General features: G+C 43.6%; 1 protein-coding gene across 2 annotated transcripts in view; it reads left to right on the top strand.

The window, feature by feature from the left end:
• The first annotated feature begins 2,873 nt into the window (after positions 1-2,873).
• cpt1ab (carnitine palmitoyltransferase 1Ab (liver)) overlaps positions 2,874-21,828 on the top strand; it is an 82,799-nt gene continuing 63,844 nt past the window's right edge. For both annotated transcript variants that reach the window (XM_014123865.2, XM_014123864.2), the window contains exon 1: positions 2,874-3,038. The gene's annotated coding sequence lies outside the window, so the exon portion shown is untranslated. The remainder of the gene's footprint in view (positions 3,039-21,828) is intronic.

Raw genomic sequence — 21,828 nt, 5'->3', positions numbered from 1 at the left:
AGGCTCCGGGCTGAGAAGCGTCGCCGGAGGCTCCGGACTGATGAGCGTTGCCGGAGGCTCCGGGCTGAGGAGCATCGCTGGAGGCTCCGGGCTGAGGAGCGTCGCTGGAGGGCTGAGGAGCGGAGGGCGCACTGCGGGACGAGTGTGCGGAGCCGGCACCGGACGTACTGGGCCATGGAGGCTTACTGGAGGTCTGGTGCTTGCGGCTAGCACAACCCGTCCTGGCTCGATGCTGACGCTAGCCCGGCAAGGGCGGAGCGCCGGCACAGTACGAACTGGGCTGTGCTGGGGAATGCGGGGTACCGTGCGTGGAGCAGGCGTAGGATATACTGGGCCAAGGATTCTCACTGGAGGTCTGACGCTTACTCCCTTTAAGAGTGTGCTCCTAATCTCAGCTCGTTACCTGTATAAAAGACACCTGGGAGCCAGAAATCTTTCTGATTGAGAGGGGGTCAAATACTTATTTCCCTCATTAAAATGCAAATCAATTTATAACATTTTTTACATGCGTTTTTCTGGATTGTTTTGTTGTTATTCTGTCTCTGAGCAGCGTTCAAATAAACCTGCCATTAAACCTGCCATTATAGACTGATCGTTTCTTTGTCAGTGGGCAAACGTACAAAATCAGCAGGGAATCAAATACTTTTTTCCCTCACTGTATTTATATAATGAATATGAATTGGGAGGGCAGAAATATTCAATATTAAAGCATTAGACATCTTACTAACGGCTTCAGTCACACAAAAGTTAATTTAAATCTGAGCTGGTTCTCTAGCAGATTAGTAAGAATGTCTCACCCCATGGTCAATAATGGCCTTTTTCCCTTTATTCAGATTACAACCTCTCATTTTCAGTTATTTCGGTTATCCAAAATATCATTTAAAAAAAAAAACAAGCCATAGAAAGTTGGTTGAAATTTCAGTTTAATCCACGAGAAAAGACCGAACAAATAATACAACAAGTATTATGGTTAAACTCAAATATACTAATCGATTTAAAAAAAATAAAACGGTACCATCTTTGTAAATACTTTAATAAATAGGTCTGGTGCAGTTATGTCACACATGCAGCTAACAAAAATATATGGAAATGTCTGCTCTACCCAAAATGACAACCAACTAATTGCAACATTACCGCAAAAATAGAAGATGAAAGTGGAAGGGGGAGAAGTAAGGAACTTGTCTGTCGGCCCTGCATTAAAGAAAATTGTGGTGAATAGAAAAGTATACCAGTTTCATGTAAGGACCAGAAAAGTACAGCTGTGCCAAATAGATAGCAAAATATTTGGAAAGAGATTTTCGATGTACCGATTCCATGGCACATGGTTTATGAACTGATACATAAAATGACGCCAGATTCAAAAGTTTGAGTTCTTCAATTTAAATTATTATACAACATTCTTGGTACCAATAGAATGTTATATATATGGGGGATAAACCCATCCCAGCTCTGCAGATTTTGCTGCGAAGAGACAAAATCGTTGGATCATTTGTTTTGGTATTGCCCATATGAAGCTTGTTTTTGGTCATAGGTTCAGGAACATCTAAACAATTGCAACATTTACCTGGAGGTAATTCTGAAAATAGCACTGCAGGGTGATTTGAATAGTCATAGTCAATCGATCAATAATATACTAATACTCTTAACAAAAATGTTTATCTTTAATTTACAATCTGTAGAAGCTATGCGAATAGAAAGGTTCAGAACTGTTGTGAAACATCACAGCACAGTTGAAAAACATAAGGCAAATAGAAATAAAAACTGGATGGTGTTCAGAGATAGATGGGAGGAGTTGAGTGGAGCTGAAGGATGGGACTAAAAACAACAAGATAAATAATGTAAAATATACTGTGTCCGTAAAATGTATATATAGGTTCAGAACTTTTGTGAAACAGCACAGTTAAAAATATATGGCAAATAGAAATCAAAACTGGATGGTCTTCAAAGATAGATGGGAGTTGATGAAGGTAGCTGAAGGAGGAAAGAAACAAAGGATAACTATTGTAAAATATACTGTGTCCGTCAAATGTTTATAGTATGTATAAGCTGGAAGTAGAAGCCTAAGTGTTGTTGTCCATTAGTTTACTCCAATTAGGGGAGGGGTGGTAGGGTAAGCAAAAATAATAAAGAAAAATATAGTTTCCAAAAAATATGTGAATCATTTTATAAACAGCACCAGTCAAAAGTTTGGACACACCTACTCATTCCAGGGTTTTTCTTCATTTTTACTATTTTCTACATTGTAGAATAATAGTGAAGACATCAAAACTATGAAATAACACATATGGAATCATGTCGTAATCAAAGAAGTGTTAAACAAATCAAAATATATTTGATATTCTTCAAAGTAGCAATCGCTTGCCTTTTAAACGTTTTTATTTTTTATTTAACCTTTATTTAACTAGGCAAGTCAGTTAAGAACAAATTCTTATTTATAATGACGGCCTACACAGGCCAAACCCAGACAACGCCACCCTATGGGACTCCCAATCAAGGCCGGTTGTGATGCAGCCTGAATTCAAACCAGCATGTCTGTGTCTTTGATGCCTAGCAATCAACAAATGTACATTGTTTAAAGCACACATATGTCTCAGTCACAAATGACATCTCCAATAAGCACTTTATGGTGAACGACGTGAACGAAAGGCTTGTAGAATCATGACTCTTTCGAGTTTTCAGTTAATCGTTCGCTGATAAGGGATCCTGCGTGTTCTGGACATTACTGACTCAAATGAACGAAATGAGTCGAAACATTCGTTCTTTGACTGAACGAGTCGAAAAGATCCGAGTCAGTAAAAAGAGCCGAACTACCCATCAATTGTGTCCGTATAGCCTCTCCCAAGAAGAAGGAAAAGAAGAACTAATGTGACGTTTCAAACTGGGCGGTCTCTGCAAGTCCTCACTCTCCATTCATACGGCGCCTTGCAACTGTCAACGCTGAGGGAGGTCGAACCAAGCCTCACAACCTTGGACACGTTCAAAGAAAGTCCTCTTTTACATTTTTGCGTTACGAATATACACGTTTGGAGAAAGGGCTGGTGAGTAAAATCATACTTTGTTTGAGTGTGTTTTGTTTTGTTCGATTAAAACAGTTTTCGAAGTGTGGCTGCAGTCAAACAATAAAGTAAAAATTGGCTATGTCGTTAAAACACACACAAAAAAAATGCATTTTGGTCTTAATGTAAGGTTAGGGTTAGGCATAACTTTAGCAGTGGTTAAGATAAATTGTAGAAATAGGCGGGGTTTAGCCATAATTATGACTTTGTGGCTGTGGTAACTGGTGACGACCCCGGTAAGGGGAATCTCTGACGTTACATTTTGTGTTCAGTCTTCAGCGTGGTGAAGTGGTCATACAGAAATATTTTACTACTATGATATGTTTGTAAAGAAGACAATCGCCTATAGACCTAAATTCGCAATGAGACAGAAGTGTTTATAAAACTGAAATGTTTATAAACCAAGTTTAAATGAAATACTTAGATCTAGTATTTTGACCTTTGTTTGCACTTACTCCTGTGTCATAACTACCATATATGACACTTGTATAAAACAATGTTGTTTGTGGATGTGTTCACGCAGGGATCATCTGCGAAAGAGACCACTGTCTCGTCATGACTCCCTAGAAAGGTTAAACAAATAAATATATATTTGTTTGACTGTCTCTCCAATGTAAGCAATCTGTGTTGAAAAGACACTATTTGGATGTAAATACAGTAGGCCTACCATTCATGTCATGGTATTTTGACAGCAAGAGGACACAATCTTGTTTCACAACAAAACCAGCAGGTATCCTATCAATGAATCGCTTAACTGTTGTTGGGATCATAACACTGCTATTGGGCAGGAGTCCAAATAAGAGGTCATTCATTCTCTATCAGTCTCATTGGCAAATACTTTATTATTCCCCAAGTTTGTTTAAATTTTTAGCTGCAAGGCTATTGTGTAAACGTCGCTACAATGTCAAATGGGACACCTGCCCTCGGTACACATGTAACCTCCAAATAGAGCAGAGGAAGGTCAGAGAGAGTACGGTACAGGTGTGTGTCCTTTGAGGGCCTTATGCAAGGCAATTAAGCCATAACCTAATCAGGCATCATTGATCAATCATTAGACACTGCATTAGATTATCTAGCTTCATACCTCTTACATTGACTAAAGCGAATTTAGGTTGACTCTGAAACACTGAATTATAGCCTATTCCAATCATAGGGAAATGCTGACCCCATTTTACAACAAGTGGCCTGTAATTCAACCCCAGAGAAACGTATCCAATAATATTTCCCATGTAAGGTATTTTAAGATACAAATGTGTATTATGTGCGTGAATGAGTAAAAGAAGAAACGTATAGCACATGATGAGAATGTATTTTTTCTTTCGTTTTAGTTTAAACAAACAAGATTGCGATGACATTTGAATGGATCCCGTTTTTATGCAGTTATTCAATTATTCAGTCACATAATACTATTTACTTTATTATCGTGGCTTATTACATGTTCGCCCAAGTATAATAATAAACAATGTAGCCTATTATCACAGAGTATGATGGCTATAATGTTGCGAGTTATTCGTTGCTCGTTTGCCTAGAATTCGAGCGCTGCAGCTCGACGACCTTTCCCCCAGTTTCCAGTAGCACAGTCATGTGATCACGGGAACCCATCTGGGGGAAGGGAAAGTGGCTGGTGAAACAGCTGAATGGAAACACAACTGCGTCGTTGCTGGCTGACATAGGTACCCAGAAATGTGTCCTTCATAAGCTGACTACACCGCCAATGCGCGCATGATGATTTTGTCCATCCACACCAGAGGCGATCATGACACGCAGGTTAAAATATCGAAACCAACTGTGAACCAACTATACTAGTTTGGGGGCATACCGAAACATACATTTAACATTAATGGCCATTAAGATAGCTTGCTTTGACTAGCCACTTTGTCCTGGGAGATGAACTGAGCTGACAAGGTAAAAATCTGTCGTTCTTCCCCTGAACAAGGCAGTTAACCCACTGTTTCGCCGGTAGGCCGTCATTGTAAGTAAGAATTTGTTCTTAACTGACTTGCCTAGTTAAATAAAGCTTGAATAAAAAAATAATAATAATGAAAAATAAAAAATGAACACAGTACCAGTCAACATTTGGACACACCTTCTCATTCCAGGGTTTTAATTTATTTTTATTATTTGCTACATTGTAGAATAATAGTGAAGACATCTAAACTATGAAATAACACATATGGAATCATGTAGTAACCAAAAAAATCCTTTGAACAATTCTTCAAGTGCAGTCGCAAAAACCATCAAGCACTATGATGAAACTGGCTGTCATGAGGACCGCCACAGGAAAGGAAGACACAGAGTTACCTCTGCTGTAGAGGATAAGTTCATTAGAGTTACCAGCCTCAGAAATTGCAGCCCAAATAAATGCTTCACAGAGTTCAAGTAACAGACACATCGCAACATCAACTGTTCAGAGGAGACTGCGAGAATCAGGCCTTCATGGTCGAATTACTGCAAAGAAACCACTACTAAAGGACACCAATAATAAGAAGAGACTTGCTTGTGCCAAGAAACACGAGCAATGGGCATTAGACCAGTGGAAATCTGTCCTTTGGTCTGATGAGTCCAAATGTGAGATTTTTGGTTCCATCCGCCGTGTCTTTGTGAGACGCAGAGTAGGTGAGTGGATGATCTTCACATGTGTGTTTCCCACCGTGAAGCATAGAGGAGGAGGTTTGATGGTGTGGGGGTGCTTTGCTGGTGACACTGTCTGTAATTTATTTAGAATTCAAATGCACACTTAACCAGGATGGCTACCACAGCATTCTGCAGCAATACGCCCATCCCATCTGGTTTGCGCTTAGTAGGACTATCATTTGTTTTTCAACAGGACAATGACCCAACACACCTCCAGTCTGTGTAAGGGCTATTTGAACAAGAAAGAGAGTGATGGGTTGTTTCATAGAAGTTTCATAATGGATGGGTTGTTACGAATGCACTGATATAAGTGGACACGTGGCATTTAGGCCACTGAAAAAAACAACTTCATATTGGAGTTGTCATAAATATAGATAGAGGACTCATTATGGCTTTAACCCGTTTTAGCATGGACATTGCCATTGAAGGCTTCCACCATTTTAAAGTCGTCAACTGGATGGGGATTCCTATGAGTTGAGAGCAATCAGCCAATGAAGAAGAAAATGGACTACTTTAAAATGGAGATATACTCAATGGCCATGCTGTCACAGACGCAAGAATGGCACAGATACAAAGATGAGTCCTCTTTCTATCACGAAGGCCTGTTGTTCACACAAGTATCTGCCCTCTCATTAGCTAGAATGGTCCCACCTGATCTCGTCTCCTCCCGCCTGCCTTCCATCTTTGAGGACATGTATTTCCATTGTTAGAGCGGTCACTTGACTATCTTGTCAATATAATAGAAAATCTTTGCTTCAAGACTGGATTGCTTTAATGGTTGTTTAACAACAAAACTGATCTGTGCACAACTACAGTATGGGGCAAAACAGACGGGGTTGGCTTAGATTGTTCACATGTACACTATATTTTGTTTCCAATGTTTATTGAAAACATAAATAAAGTTGCACAATGAGCACTTGTTCTCTCTCAAATACATCTAGCTAGAGGATTTTAGCCATATTAATATAGACGTGCCATCAGTCAAAACAACTCAAAACAAGACATGGTATCAAGATCAACAATGTAACCTTTATTTAACTAGGCAAGTCAGTTAATCTCTCTAGGGTCGGCGGGACGAAATCGTCCCACCTACGTAACAGCCAGTGGAATCCTGTGGCGCGTTATTCAAATACCTTAGAAATGCTATTACTTCAATTTCTCAAACATGACTATTTTACACCATTTTAAAGACAAGACTCTCGTTAATCTAACCACACTGTCCGATTTCAAAAAGGCTTTACAACGAAAGCAAAACATTAGATTATGTCAGCAGAGTACCCAGCCAGAAATAATCAGACACCCATTTTTCAAGCTAGCATATAATGTCACAAAAACCCAAACCACAACTAAATGCAGCACTAACCTTTGATGATCTTCATCAGATGATACACCTAGGACATTATGTTATACAATACATGCATGTTTTGTTCAATCAAGTTCATATTTATATCAAAAACCAGCTTTTTACATTAGCATGTGATGTTCAGAAGTAGCATACCCCCACTTCCGGTGAATTTACTAAAAATGTACTAAATTACTCACAATAAACGTTCACAAAAAGCATAACAATTATTTTAAGAATTATAGATACAGAACTACTATATGCATTCGATATGTCCGATTTTAAAATAGCTTTTCGGTGAAAGCACATTTTGCAATTTTCTCAGTAGATAGCCCAGCATCACAGGGCTAGCTATTTAGACACCCAGCAAGTTTAGCACTCACCAAAGTCAGATTTACTATAAGAAAAATGTTATTACCTTTGGTGTTCTTCGTCAGAATGCACTCCCAGGACTTCTACTTCAATAACAAATGTTGGTTTGGTCCCAAATAATCCATAGTTATATCCAAATAGCGGCGTTTTGTTTGTGCGTTCAAGACACTATCCGAAAGGGTAAAGAAGGGTTACGCGCACAACGCATTTCGTGACAAAAAATTTCTAAATATTCCATTACCCTACTTCGAAGCATGTCAACCGCTGTTTAAAATCAATTTTTATGCAATTTTTCTCGTAAAAAAGCGATAATATTCCGACCGGGAATCTGTGTTTACGTTCAAAGACGAATGAAAATAAAAACATGGAGTCGACTCGTGCACGCGCCTCCGCCCATTGTCCTCTGATAGAGCACTTGCCAAAAGCGCTAATGTGTTTCAGCCAGTGGCTGGAATTACATCATTCAGCTTTTTCCCGCCTTCTGAGAGCCTATGAGCCTATAAGTGTCACGTTACAGCCAAGATCCTCAGTCTTCAATAAACAGAGTCAAGAAGCTCAAGGAATGGTCAGACAGGCCACTTCCTGTAAGGAATCTTCTCAGGTTTTTGCCTGCCATATGAGTTCTGTTATACTCACAGACACCATTCAAACAGTTTTTGAAACTTTAGGGTGTTTTCTATCCAAAGCCAATAATTATATGCATATTCTAGTTACTGGGCAGGAGTAGTAACCAGATTAAATCGGGTACGTTTTTTATCCGGCCGTGCAAATACTGCCCCCTATCCCCAACAGGTTAAGAACAAATTCTTATTTACAATGACGGCCTACTCTGGCCAAATCCGAACGACGCTGGGCCAATTGTGCGCCGCCCTATGGGACTCCCAATCCCAGCCGGATGTGATACAGCCTGGATTCGTACCAGGTATTATAGTGCCTTAGACCGCTGGCCACTCAGGAGCCCAGATAACACGATAAGATAAGATAAAACGAGCCACTCACGATTCTCCACATGGCAGTTTCTTGTCATTGTTGCTAGCTATCTGGCCATCCAGAATCACAACGACACACATCCTCCTACCCCATTGAAGCGTGCAACGCATTTTAATCAAAATGCGTTTGTTTGGCAGAAATGTTGTCTCGAACATGTGAACTTTCATGTGCCTTAATAACAAACTTGTATGCTATCTGTAAATACAAATAAAATGATTAAATTATGAGCCTTGTTGGTTAAGCCACAGAAAAAGTTAGCAACCTTCCCACCAGCTATGATTGTCTGAGATAATGAGTGGGCTGGACATGCCGAGAGAAGATTGGTCAACCGTATTGAAGTCATCTGTCTATTTGAGCTTGTCTGTCTGTGTTGTGAATCCTGTCGAACACGGCTTTAAAAATGTTTTATTGTGTAGTGCAGCTGCATAAGTGTTGCTCTCCATTTTCTGGAGGATCAAGTTTTGAAATCAATGGAATTAGAGTATGATAGCTAAAGAGATGGAGAAAACAGCTGTCTCCGGAATACATCTTCAAACTAAGGGCAAGTGTGGTTTCGCATTCCTGACAGGGAGATGCGTCCATGATGCATGTTGATGTATACAAGTAAGATAATCTAGCATTAGCTAGCTACATTTTCATATATTACACGTTTCTAATTTTGACATAAAGTGGTTTCATTTCAAGCTAAAGTGTACTGTTAGCTAGCTAGCTAACGTTAGCTGGCTGGCTCCCTAGCTGACGTTATTATTTGTTTCCCAGAGCCGTTTGCTTTTCTAGTTAGAGCCTAATGTTAGGCAGTGTTGCACTTAGGCAGTGTTGGCAATTTGTTCATTGTTGTTTAACTAGCTAACGTTAGCAGGCTGGCTCGTTAGCTAACATTACGTGATGTGTGTACAACACCCGTTGAATATGGCCAGTGTCAGTAAACGTCTGCAAAAATGCGTAATGAAATTGTTGCCAGCAGAGCTGGTTAGGCTGTTTTCATCTTATCCAGAGGTAAAGAAATTATCGCCCAGAGCGTCAAGTGGCATGTCCAGTACCAGCCCCATGCATCAGGCGTCTAGTGCGTCAGCCCAGCCTCGCCAGTCAAGAGTCGCCAGAGCTGCCCGCCAGTCAGGAGTCACCAGAGCTGCCCGCCAGTCAGGAGTCGCCAGAGCCGCCCGCCAGTCAGGAGTCGCCAGAGCCGCCCGCCAGTCAGGAGTCGCCAGAGCCGCCCGCCAGTCAGGAGTCGCCAGAGCCGCCCGCCAGTCAGGAGCCGCCAGAGCCGCCCGCTAGTCAGGAGCGGCCAGAGTGGCCCGTCTGCACGGAGCTGCCAGAGTGGCCCGACTGCCCGGAGCTGCCAGAGTGGCCCGACTGCCCGGAGCTGCCAGAGTGGCCCGACTGCCCGGATCAGCCAGAGTGGCCCGCCTGTCCTCCGGCCCAGCCCGAGTGGCCCGCCTGTCCTCCGGCCCAGCCCGAGTGGCCCGCCTGTCCTCCGGCCCAGCCCGAGTGGCCCGCCTGTCCTCCGGCCCAGCCCGAGTGGCCCGCCTGTCCTCCGGCCCAGCCAGAGTGGTCCGTCTGCCAGGGTCAGCCCGAGTGGCCCGTCGGCCCGGCGCAGCTATCGTCGCCACCGAAGTGGGCGACGCCGAAGGTGGAGCGAGGTTCACGTCCCGCACCTGAGCCACCTCCAGGATAGGTGGGTTGGGGAGGGAGGGTGTAGCACAGTGCCGTCGTTGACGGCAGCCACCCTCCCTTCCCTCCCTTATTGTTTAGGGGTTATTGTGTATTGTTTTGTTGGGGTATTGGGGATTTTTTTGTGTTTACTTTTTTAAGGTGCATTCCGGGGTCTGCACCTTGAGGGGGTGGGGGGTACTGTCACGTCCTGACCAGCAGAGGGAGCAATTGTATTAGTTTTGGTCAGGACGTGGCAGGGTTTCTGTGTGTTAAGTGTTGTGTTGGTGATTGGACTCCCAATTGAAGGCAGGTGTGTTGAGTTGCCTTTGATTGGGAGTCCTATATAGTAGTGTGTTTTTCTTTGGGGTTGTGGGTAGTTGTTTTTGCACTGTGTTTTGTGAGCCTGCAAAACTGTTCCTGTTGTCGTGAGTACTGTTTATTGTTTTCCCTGTGGATGCTTTGCGTGTTTTCATTAAAAGAATATGAGTATCCACATACCCGCTGCGCCTTGGTCCTCCCTTCAGCAAAACAACAATTTCTGTGACAGTCACATACTGGCAGTTAATTTGAAAAATGTATGGAATCATTACTCCTGGCTAGCTAGCTAACACACATACAGTGCAGATAAATTCTTAAAATCTCTTATTCTACACTTTTATCACAGCACTGGCAAACCAAAAAATTGTCTCTGAACAGTTGTTGTGTTTTGTATGTTTTCTCTTTATCTGTCTCTATCTGATACTTCACTGAAGTATCAGGAGTTTTGTCAAAATAAGCTACTATTTCTACATTTTGTGTCAGGCCTGGTCTGTACTAAATCTTATTGAGAGAGGTTATCTACATTTTGAAATAGTCTCTGAATAGTTGTTTGCATTTTTACATTGTTACAGAAGTAAGAATCGTTGTCAATCAAATAACCTACTTTGTGTGAGTTTTGACATACTTTCTGAATATTGACCGCTGGTCACATTTTTTATTATTTAAAAAAAGTATTTTTGTGTAAATAATATTTATAAGTATAATATACTATACCTGGTACATTTTGAGTGAGTCATTTAGTCAAATGTATGACAATTTAAATACTCTAGGGTTTTTTTGTTGTGTTGAGTGTTAATACTTTTTTTATAGTGAGTGTCTTTGCACAATGGAAGACAAAATTTGTGTTATACCTATTGACATGAATGTGGTGTCATATTAAAGAAGAGGTTATGCTCTTTAAAACTAAGTTAACTTGTGGTTGTCACTTGTTCTTTGTTTTTGAGCTATGTCTGTTTGTTTGAAATGTCTGAGGAAATAAGCTTTATCTATAAAAATTCACAGTAATCTACAGAAGCATTCTAGAATTCTATTGGGGCCTAAAGGGTTAATCAGCTTCTTGATATGCCATACCTGTCAAGTGGATAGATTATCTTGGCAAAGTAGAAATACTCACTAACAGGGATGTAAAGAAATTTGTGCACATCATTTGAGAGAAATAAGCTTTTTGTGCATATGTGTCACGTCTACTCCTGCGCCGTCGCTGGTGTACTAACCACCGGTCCTGGCAACCATCATTACGCGCACCTGCCATCAATCATTACGCGCACCTGTGCTTCATCATGAGGCACACCTGGACTCCATTACCTCCCTCATTACCTCCCCTTTATATGGCTTTCCCTTAGGTTCTTTCCCCAAGCAGCATTGTTGCTGTGTTTCATGTCAGGATGTTGTATCGTGCCATGTACTTTGTTATATTAAAATTACCACCTGCTTCTCGACTCCCAGCATCTACGTTACAGAATACTGCCTCCCAAAAAGGAAGCTGCAGGAAATCAGAACATGTTCCAGATGGTCGATGAACAGGGATACCTACTTCGTCAACACCATGACCAGCTGGTGCAACTGGGGACGGCTATGGAAGAGTTTCTCGAACATACCTGAGTGGCGTTGCCTTCAACTAGTGGAGGATAGTCGACCCAGCGAGCCAGCCCATTCAGCAACCCGCCCAGGTCAGCGATGCCCGTTTGTCCCTCCCGGATAAATATGACGGCACCCTGTCTAAATGCTGTGGCTTCCTACTCCCTCTATTTTGTGCACCAGGTGGGAGCCCCCACCACTGAGATGTCCAAGGTTGACATGGTTATTTCTCTGCTGACTGGGCGGGCGTTGAAATGGGCTACGGCCGTCTGGCAGAGGAGGAGCTGGATTCATATCAGGGGTTCATGGCTCTGTTCAGAGGTATCTTCGATCATCCACCGGAGGGCAGAGAGGGGGGTGAGCGCCTACTCCAATTACGGCAGGAGGACCAGACTGCTGCCGAGTACGCACTCACCTTCCAGACAGTAGCAGCATCCAGCAGATGGAATGAGCCGGCGCTTTGTACGCTCTTCAAAAGAGGTCTGCGTGAGGAGGTCCAGACGGAACTGGTCTGTTGAGACGACAATCTCTCCTTGGACACACTCATCGCGATGGCCATCCGTCTAGATAACCTACTTTGGGAGCGTCCCTCAGTGAACACTTTGGATCAGAGCCTGAACCCATGTAGGTAGGGGTCACACGCCTCCCCGCGGCAGAGTGACGCAGATGGAGACAGCTGGGGCTCTGTCTCTATTGTGGTCAAGGAGGGCGCTAGCTCCAGCAGTGTCCGGTACGCCCCAACTCGGGATCGACAAGAGCATAGGGAAGGTCACGTGATTTTCCACATGCAGGGGCAGGCGTGAGCATCCCCTCTTCATCACTTTCTGCCAAACCCTTTTTGGTGTCGGTCACACTAGTTGACTGTCCCTCATGTACTGTTTCTACAGCATTAGTGGATTCCGGGTCCACGGGGAACTTTATTGACCAGACCCTTGCCTCCTCTCTTAACATCACCTCATACCAGCTCTCCTTTCCCGGTTCAAGCACTCGACAATCGGGCATTAGGTTCCGGGACCATCATACACATCACCAGACCACTCACCCTCACCGTGGAGTCCATCCATCAGGAGAACATTCCCTTCATCACCAGTGCACCAGCTCACAAGATCATTTTCGGCCTCCCTTAGTTTCAACGCCATAACCCCACCATCTCATGGTCAAGGATGAAAATCATGGGCTGGGCACCCGAATGCCGGAGGACCTGCTTTCACCGTCACCTGTGGTTCCACATCGGAGTCCTGTGGTTGCCCTTCAGCCCAACATCATGGATGTATACCAGGACCTGCGGGAGGTATTTTCTAAAACCTGCGCCACCTCTCTCCCTCCTCATGGCCCCTGGGACTGTGCCATCGACCTGCCCCAGCGCAGACGCATCTACCCTCTGTCGGTGGCTGAAACAAAAGCCATGGAGGAGTACATCCATGAGGCGCTCCAACAAAGTTTCATCTGCATGTCCACTTCTCCTGCGTTTGCAGGCTTCTTCTTCGTGGCCAAGAAGGATGGAGGGTTATCAGAGGACTCAATGAGATCACCACCAAGTACCGTTACCCTCTGCCGGCAGCTATCGAACAGCTCTGCGGGGCCCGGTTCTTTACCAAATTGGACATGCGGAGTGCATACAATCTCATCTGCATCCGGGAGGGGGATGAATGGAAGACAGCTTTTAGCACGATGTCTGGTCACTACGAGTACTTGGTGATGCCATTTGGCTTAGCCAATGCTCTGTCAGTGTTCCAGGCATTCGTCAACGAGGTGTTCTGGGACATGCTTGGACGCCAGGTGGTTGTGTATATGGATGACATCCTGGTCTACATGGCTACCTTGGAGGATCACATCACTCACGTCCGAGTAGTCCTGGAATGCCTCCTGGCTAACCAACTGTTTGTCAAGGCTGAGAAGTGCCAGTTTCATCAGGAGGCTGTCTCCTTCCTAGGCTACCAAATCAGTCTGCAAGGAGTGAAGATGGACATCAAGAAGGTAGATGCGGTCAGGTCATGGCCAGTCCCAACCACCATAAAGGGGTTACAACGGTTTTTGGGGTTTGCCAACTTCTACCGCCGTTTCATCAGGAACTTCAGCTCCATCGCCGCTCCTCTCACCGCTCTCCTCAAGGGGGGTCCCCGTAGGTTGGTGTTGGAGTCCAGCATCTGACGAGGCCTTCAGTATACTTAAGGGACGTTTCACCTCCACCCCATTGCTCAAACACCCAGATCCCACAATATCCTTTGTGGTGGAGGTGGATGCTTCAGAAGTGGGCGTGGAGGCAGTTTTGTCTCAACGACAAGGTAATCCACAAAAATTGTATCCGTGCATATTACTTTAAGAAGCTGTCCCCTACAAAGAGGAATTACGGCGTCGGCGATTGAGAGCTCCTGGCGGTGAAGTTGGCATTAGGAGTGGAGACACTGGCTGGAGGGCACCAGGGACTAATTCGTTATCCTGTACATGCAGACAGCGAGGAGGCTGAGTCCGCGCCAAGCAAGGTGGGGCCTATTATTTGCAAGATTTGACTTCACGCTGACCTATCGCCCAGGCTCAAAGAACACCAAAGCCGATGTCCCATCTCTACGATTCGGGAGGGGATCCTGTCCAGAGTGCACCCATAATCCCTACCTCTCAAGTTGTAGCCCCTGTGGTCTGGGATGTAGATGTTGACATTCGCCAGGCTCTGGAGAGGGAGCCTGCACCCACTACCTGTCCTCCTGAGCGCATCTACTTTCCCACGGGGATCGGCTGCTGACCTGGGCACACACAGCTGTCGTCGCTGGACATCCAGGTATTTCTCGTACTACTCAATCCATCTCTGAGAAGTAATGGTGGCCTACCTTGGCGCAGGACGTTATTCGTTACGTCAACTCCTGTTCCATGTATGCTCAAACCAAATCTCCTCCTGCACGCTCCAGCATGGCCACTTCTTCCCCTTCCCATGCCTCAGTATCCCTGGGCTCATCTATGCATTGACTTTGTCACTAATCTTGCCTCTGACGGTTTCACCACCATTTTGGTGGTTGTGGATAGATTTTCCAAATCCTGTTTCATCCCTCTCTCTGTTCTCCCTTCTGCTCTCCACGTTGCTGAGGCACTATTTCAGCAGGTCTTCTGACATTATGGACTGCCGGAGGACATCGTCTCCGAACGTGGCCACCAATTCACATTACGGGTATGAAGAGCCTTGGTGGAGAAGCTTGGGGTCACTGTCAGCCCCACTTCCGGGTATAGGCCTCAGTGTAATGGGCAGATGGAGGGGATGAACCAGGAGCTGGGGAGGTTCCTGAAGAGTCATTGCCAGGACCGGCAGGGAGAGTGGGCCTGATTTCTTTCATGGGCGGAGTACGCCCAGAATCCGTTAATTCATTCCTCCACCGGGCTGGGATCTTTTATTTCATCTCATGAAACATGGGACCAACATTTGATATTGCGTTTATATTTTTGTTTAGTGTAGCTTAAAAAAAAAGACTAGAATTGCAGTAGTGCTGGGTGGTATACCATATTTTACGATATACCGGTATTGATGCATGGACCGGTTAGGGTTTTTACATGACCTATTTACATTTTTTTTACTTTTACCCGTCTTCTCCCCAATTTCTTGATATCCTATTGCTAGTTACGCTCTTGTCCCATCGCAGTTTTCAGCTGTGCTAACATATAATTGCATAAGGGTTTTCTAATAATCAATTAGCCTTTTAAAATGTTAAACTTGGATTAGCTAACACAATGTGCCATTTCCAACATTAACAATGTCTATACTGTATTGCTGATCAATTAGATTTTCTTCAAAAACAAGGACATTTCTAAGTGACCCCAAACTGTATGTATGTGCCCATCTCAGTGAACTAGTCTATTGTGGAGGCCTAGACCAATTTATGCTTGATCCAAAAATGTGTTTGGAGGCTCCATATGGAGGGTGTGACGCAATTGCAGAGGCCAAATTGAACTACGTACCATATCGCCATAAGCCTACCAATTTGTGTAACAATACAGAGGGCTCTGTATATCTCCGCATTGACATGATTGGTTGACGGTAGGTGGGGGCGGTACATCCTGTAGAACACAAACTCACTTCCTTGACAACAACTCTGCACTGCTCCGTGAAGTGCAAGAAGTATCACCGTAAATGCTGCATGGCCAATGCAGACGTCGGATTGACCATGCGCCCAGATGCACAATGCACTTCTCTCTCCAGAATGCCTCTCCCGCCAATTTGTGCACATTCATTGTTTCATAACTTACTTCTGTGATTTGTTTGCATTTGATTGTTAGTGTATATCAATTCCCCATTACATATATCACCAGTAGTTAATTCCTATAATTTCTAATCTACAGTGTTTGTTACTTTGGTTATGGTAATTTCTGTTAATTCATTCAATATTATTATTCCAGTCTTCCTGTTGTCATTGTCGGAGTGGACACATTGCTTGCAGAGTGCACAATCTATGCTACACTTGTGAGAAACAAGGTTTGGTTTATTTCATTCCATTTACGAGTTTTGTCAATTTAGTCAATGTCTTTTGTTTGAAGCACTCCTGTCAATGTTGGGTAAGGACGCGCACGCATAGAAGTAGGCCTATACGCTACCCGGCCTGCGTAAATGTAGGCATATAAATGTACCCATTTGTGGACCTGATAGTATTTCTGATTGGCTTAACGCACCACAGCAAGCAAACAAAGTCTGCTTTTCCAGATCTCTTCCTTTCGATAACCACTCAGCATGAAAGGGAAAAATGTCATGTCTGATCCAGTGGAAACTTCATAAAATAGGCCTACCTGATTACAACTTATCAGTGCTGGACTTGTACTGAAATAGGTTCTGGTACTTATTTTGGGTGTTGTTACTGTTTATATTTAGGTGCAGGAGCGCCACAATACTTTTGAGATAATATTCTATAAGAGGAACAGGAGCTCAAGAAGTAGAACATTTGAGGTGCCGGTTCTCAGCTCCATTGAGCTCCTGCCCAAGTCAAACACTGCTTCTTATCCCATGCACAAATACCCGACAGCTGTGTCTGTCCCAAGCTCACTGGCTCAGGAAACTCTGAGGCTCCAGAATATTTTATACAATGTTGCAAGCTTCGGGCCCTACCCAAGTTGATACAATGTTTGAAGTTTGTTGCAGACCGGCCATCTGTAGCCAACGGGATTTATAGGGTATTTATTTTTATCAGGCTATTTTCTACCTGATGGCTGCAATGTTTTTATTTGATGGCTTTATGTAGGCTATTTTTCCATAGTTGGCAATGACTGTAGAATTACTTTTTAGGTTTGTATCATTCTCATTTAGATTTGGATCGAATTTTGATTAACCACATGACAATGATTTTGATATATGAAGACCGTTATTATAAATTAAATTAAACTGTTTCACAAAAATGTGCATATGAAAACCATAACTGGGATGCAGATCACTAGAAATGGTAAGATAAATTGGCATTCCACATGAGAAAGGTTGCAGACTCCCCATGTAGCATATTACAGGGAACTTCAGGAGAGTACTGACAGAGTCTGCTAAAGCCAGCAGGAGGAGAATAGTTGGGTCAGGTAAAGAAATTATAATTCTGATACTTCTTGAGGCATTTGTATTATTAAAACACATAGGACGTGTCTATATATGGAAAATATGCATTTAAAAAAATTCAACCAATCGATGGGTCGAACGAACAGACGACTTTCGGTTGATGGGGCAGCCATAGAATATGCAAAGAATTAATATGTTAGCTACATGAAGTAGCTAAGAGAAAACAGTTAATGTAGCCAAAGATTATTGGGTCCCCTAAAACACTTAACACTTTGCTTCCTACCCAGTCACAATAACTCTTCCTGATATTTTAATTTGTTGTCATGTCAAACAACACTGTATTCAAAGTGCCCACTATTATATTCTAAGTATATAATTAGAATAATCATTCTATTTCCATGATTCCAACAGTTCACCCAAGTGTTTTGCTATAAATCGCAAGTCAAATCGCAATTGCAACATTTTAGTTAAAAATAAGGCTTAGATTGTTTGCCCGTATCGTGCAGCCCTACATGGCAGTGTGGAAATTATCTGAAATGAGTGCAGGAAATGCAGAAATGTATGAAAAAGCAGGAAATTATTTTGGGTTGAATTGAACAGCATAAAGCAATCAGAAAGGAGAAAGACCCATTGAAATCACTTAGAATGAATTTGTTACCACCATAGAGTCACGCACTACTCATAAAACACTGTCTTATCGTCACATAATTTTTTTTTACCGTGATATGATATTTTGGCCATATCGCCCAGCCCTAAATTGCAGGAAACTAGCTTTAAAACTGTAAAATGCACTCTGCCCCATGGCAAAATGCTTAGAATTGCAGGAAATTCGCTTTAAAACAGAAAAATGTTGTCTGTGCGGCCAAGAGGAGGGAGACCGCTCCAATGGCCATGCCTGCTACCAGCCCCCCTCCCACCTTGCTTAAAGTTGCTGATCGCTGATCTGACATGTCTTGACCGGTCTAAGCTTTGAAGTTTTATCCTTGCTTTCACATATCCAATCATGTTAAATCAGTGCTTACTCCAAGGGCAGGAGGACATAAGGAAACTTATACTATCGCCTAGAGATGTTGTTCCAGCACCCCTCCTCACCTAGTCATGTTGTAAAAAAAGTATTAGGTCTACCTTCAATTGGTTTTGTTGAGTGTTTTAGGGGTGACAGGCCAGGCAGCCATGGATGCTGGATGAGGTTTGCCTATCTGCCTTAGAAAATAGGCTACAGTGGCAAGAAAAAGTATTTGAACCCTTTGGAATTACCTGGACTTCTGCATAAATTGGTCACAAAAATAGACGAACACAGTCTGCTTAAACTAATAACACACAAATAATTATCTGTTTTCATGTCTTTATTGAACACACCGTGTAAACATTCACAGTGCAGGGTGGGAAAAGTATGTGAACCCTTGGATTTAATAACTAGTTGACCCTCCTTTGGTAGCAATAACCTCAACCAAATGTTTTCTGTAGTTGCGGATCAGACCTGCACAATGGTCAGGAGGAATTTTGGACCATTCCTCTTTACAAAACTGTTTCAGTTCATCAGTATTCTTGGGACGTCTGGAGTGAACCACTCTCTTGAGGTCATGCCACAGCATCTCAATCGGGTTAAGGTCAGGACTCTGACTGGGCCACTCCAGAAGGCATATTTTCTTCTGTTGAAGCCATTCTGTTGTTGATTTACTTCTGTGTTTTGGGTCGTTGTCCTGTTGCATCACCCAACTTCTGTTGAGCTTCAATTGGCGGACAGATAGCCTTACATTCTCCTGCAAAATGTATTGATAAACTTGGGAATTCATTTTCCCGTCGATGATAGCAAGCTGTCCAGGCCCTGAGGCAGCAAAGAAGCTCCAAACCATGATGCTCCCTTCACCATACTTTACAGTTGGAATGAGGTTTTGATGTTGGTGTGCTGTGCCTTGTTCTTTCCACACATAGTTTTGTCTGTTCCTTCCAAATAACTCAACTGTAGTTTCATCTGTCCACAGAATATTTTGCCAGTAGTGCTGTGGAACATCCAGATGCTCTTTTGCGAACTTCAGATGTGCAGCAGTTTTTTTTGGACAGCAGTGGCTTCTTCCGTATTGTCCTCCCATGAACGCCATTCTTGTTTAGTGTTTTACATATTGTAGACTCGTCAACAGAGATGTTAGCATGTTCCAGAGATTTCTGTAAGTCTTTAGCTGACACTCTAGGATTCTTCTTAACCTCGTTGAGCATTCTGCGCTGTGCTCTTGCAGTCATCTTTGCAGGACGGCCACTCCTAGGGAGAGTAGCAACAGTGCTGAACTTTCTCCATTTATAGACAATTTGTCTTACCGTGGACTGATGAACATCAAGGCTTTTAGAGATACTTTTGTAACCCTTTTCAGCTTTATGCATGTCAACAATTCTTAATCTTGTGTCTTCTGAGATCTCTTTTGTTCAAGGCATGGTTCACATCAGGCAATGCTTCTTGTGAATAGCAAAGTCAAATTTGATAGGGCAGGGCAGCTTTAAACAACATCCCCAATCTCGTCTCATTGATTGGACTCCAGGTTAGCTGACCCCAGACTCCAATTAGCTTTTGGAGAAGTCATTAGCCTAGGGGCTCACATACTTTTTCCAACCTACACTGTGAATGTTTAAATGATGTATTCAATATAGACAAGAAAAATACAATAACTTGTGTGTTATTAGTTTAAGCAGACTGTGTTTGTCTGTTGTTGTGACTTAGATGAAGATATGATCTAATTTTATGACTAATTTATGCAGAAATCCAGGTAATTTCAAAGGGTTCACTTACTTTTTCTTGCCACTGTATATACGGCAAACCCAGAGATCTGTCTTTGTAGATAATATTGTAAAACATACATAACTGAAATATACTGCTCAAAAAAATAAAGGGAACACTTAAACAACACATCCTAGATCTGAATGAAAGAAAAAATCTTATTAAATACTTTTTTCTTTACATAGTTGAATGTGCTGACAACAAAATCACACAAAAATAATCAATGGAAATCCAATTTATCAACCCATGGAGGTCTGGATTTGGAGTCACACTCAAAATTAAAGTGGAAAATCACACTACAGGCTGATCCAACTTTGATGTAATGTCCTTAAAACAAGTCAAAATGAGGCTTAGTAGTGTGTGTGGCCTCCACGTGCCTGTATGACCTCCCTACAACGCCTGGGCATGCTCCTGATGAGGTGGCGGATGGTCTCCTGAGGGATCTCCTTCCAGACCTGGACTAAAGCATCCGACAACTCCTGGACAGTCTGTGGTGCAACGTGGCATTGGTGGATGGAGCGAGACATGATGTCCCAGATGTGCTCAATTGGATTCAGGTCTGGGAAACGGGCGGGTCAGTCCATAGCATCAATGCCTTCCTCTTGCAGGAACTGCTGACACACTCCAGCCACATGAGGTCTAGCATTGTCTTGCATTAAGAGGAACCCAGGGCCAACCGCACCAGCATATGGTCTCACAAGGGGTCTGAGGATCTCATCTCGGTACCTAATGGCAGTCAGGCTACCTCTGGCGAGCACATGGAGGGCTGTGCGGCCCCCCAAAGAAATGCCACACCATGACTGACCCACCGCCAAACCGGTCATGCTGGAGGATGTTGCAGGCAGCAGAACGTTCTCCACGGCGTCTCCAGACTCTGTCACGTCTGTCACGTGCTCAGTGTGAACCTGCTTTCATCTGTGAAGAGCACAGGGCGCCAGTGGCGAATTTGCCAATCTTGGTGTTCTCTGGCAAATGCCAAACGTCCTGCACGGTGTTGGGCTGTAAGCACAACCCCCACCTGTGGACGTCGGGCCCTCATACCACCCTCATGGAGTCTGTTTCTGACCGTTTGAGCAGACACATGCACATTTGTGGCCTGCTGGAGGTCATTTTGCAGGGCTCTGGCAGTGCTTCTCCTGCTCCTCCTTGCACAAAGGCGGAGGTACCGGTCCTGCTGATGAGTTGTTGCCCTCCTACGGCCTCCTCCACGTCTCCTGATGTATTGGCCTGTCTCCTGGTAGCGCCTCCATGCTCTGGACACTACGCTGACAGACACAGCAAACCTTCTTGCCACAGCTCGCATTGATGTGCCATCCTGGATGAGCTGCACTACCTGAGCCACTTGTGTGGGTTGTAGACTCCGTCTCATGCTACCACTAGAGTGAAAGCACCGCCAGCATTCAAAAGTGACCAAAACACCAGCCAGGAAGCATAGGAACTGAGAAGTGGTCTGTGGTCCCCACCTGCAGAACCACTCCTTTATTGGGGGTGTCTTGCTAATTGCCTATAATTTCCACCTGTTGTCTATTCCATTTGCACAACAGCATGTGAAATGTATTGTCAATCAGTGTTGCTTCCTAAGTGGACAGTTTGATTTCACAGA

Source organism: Salmo salar, chromosome ssa10 (assembly GCF_905237065.1).
Source record: "Salmo salar chromosome ssa10, Ssal_v3.1, whole genome shotgun sequence".
NCBI classification, from domain to species: domain Eukaryota; kingdom Metazoa; phylum Chordata; class Actinopteri; order Salmoniformes; family Salmonidae; genus Salmo; species Salmo salar.
Note: the sequence above shows the minus strand (reverse complement) of the source record. Positions and strands in the feature narration are given on the sequence as shown.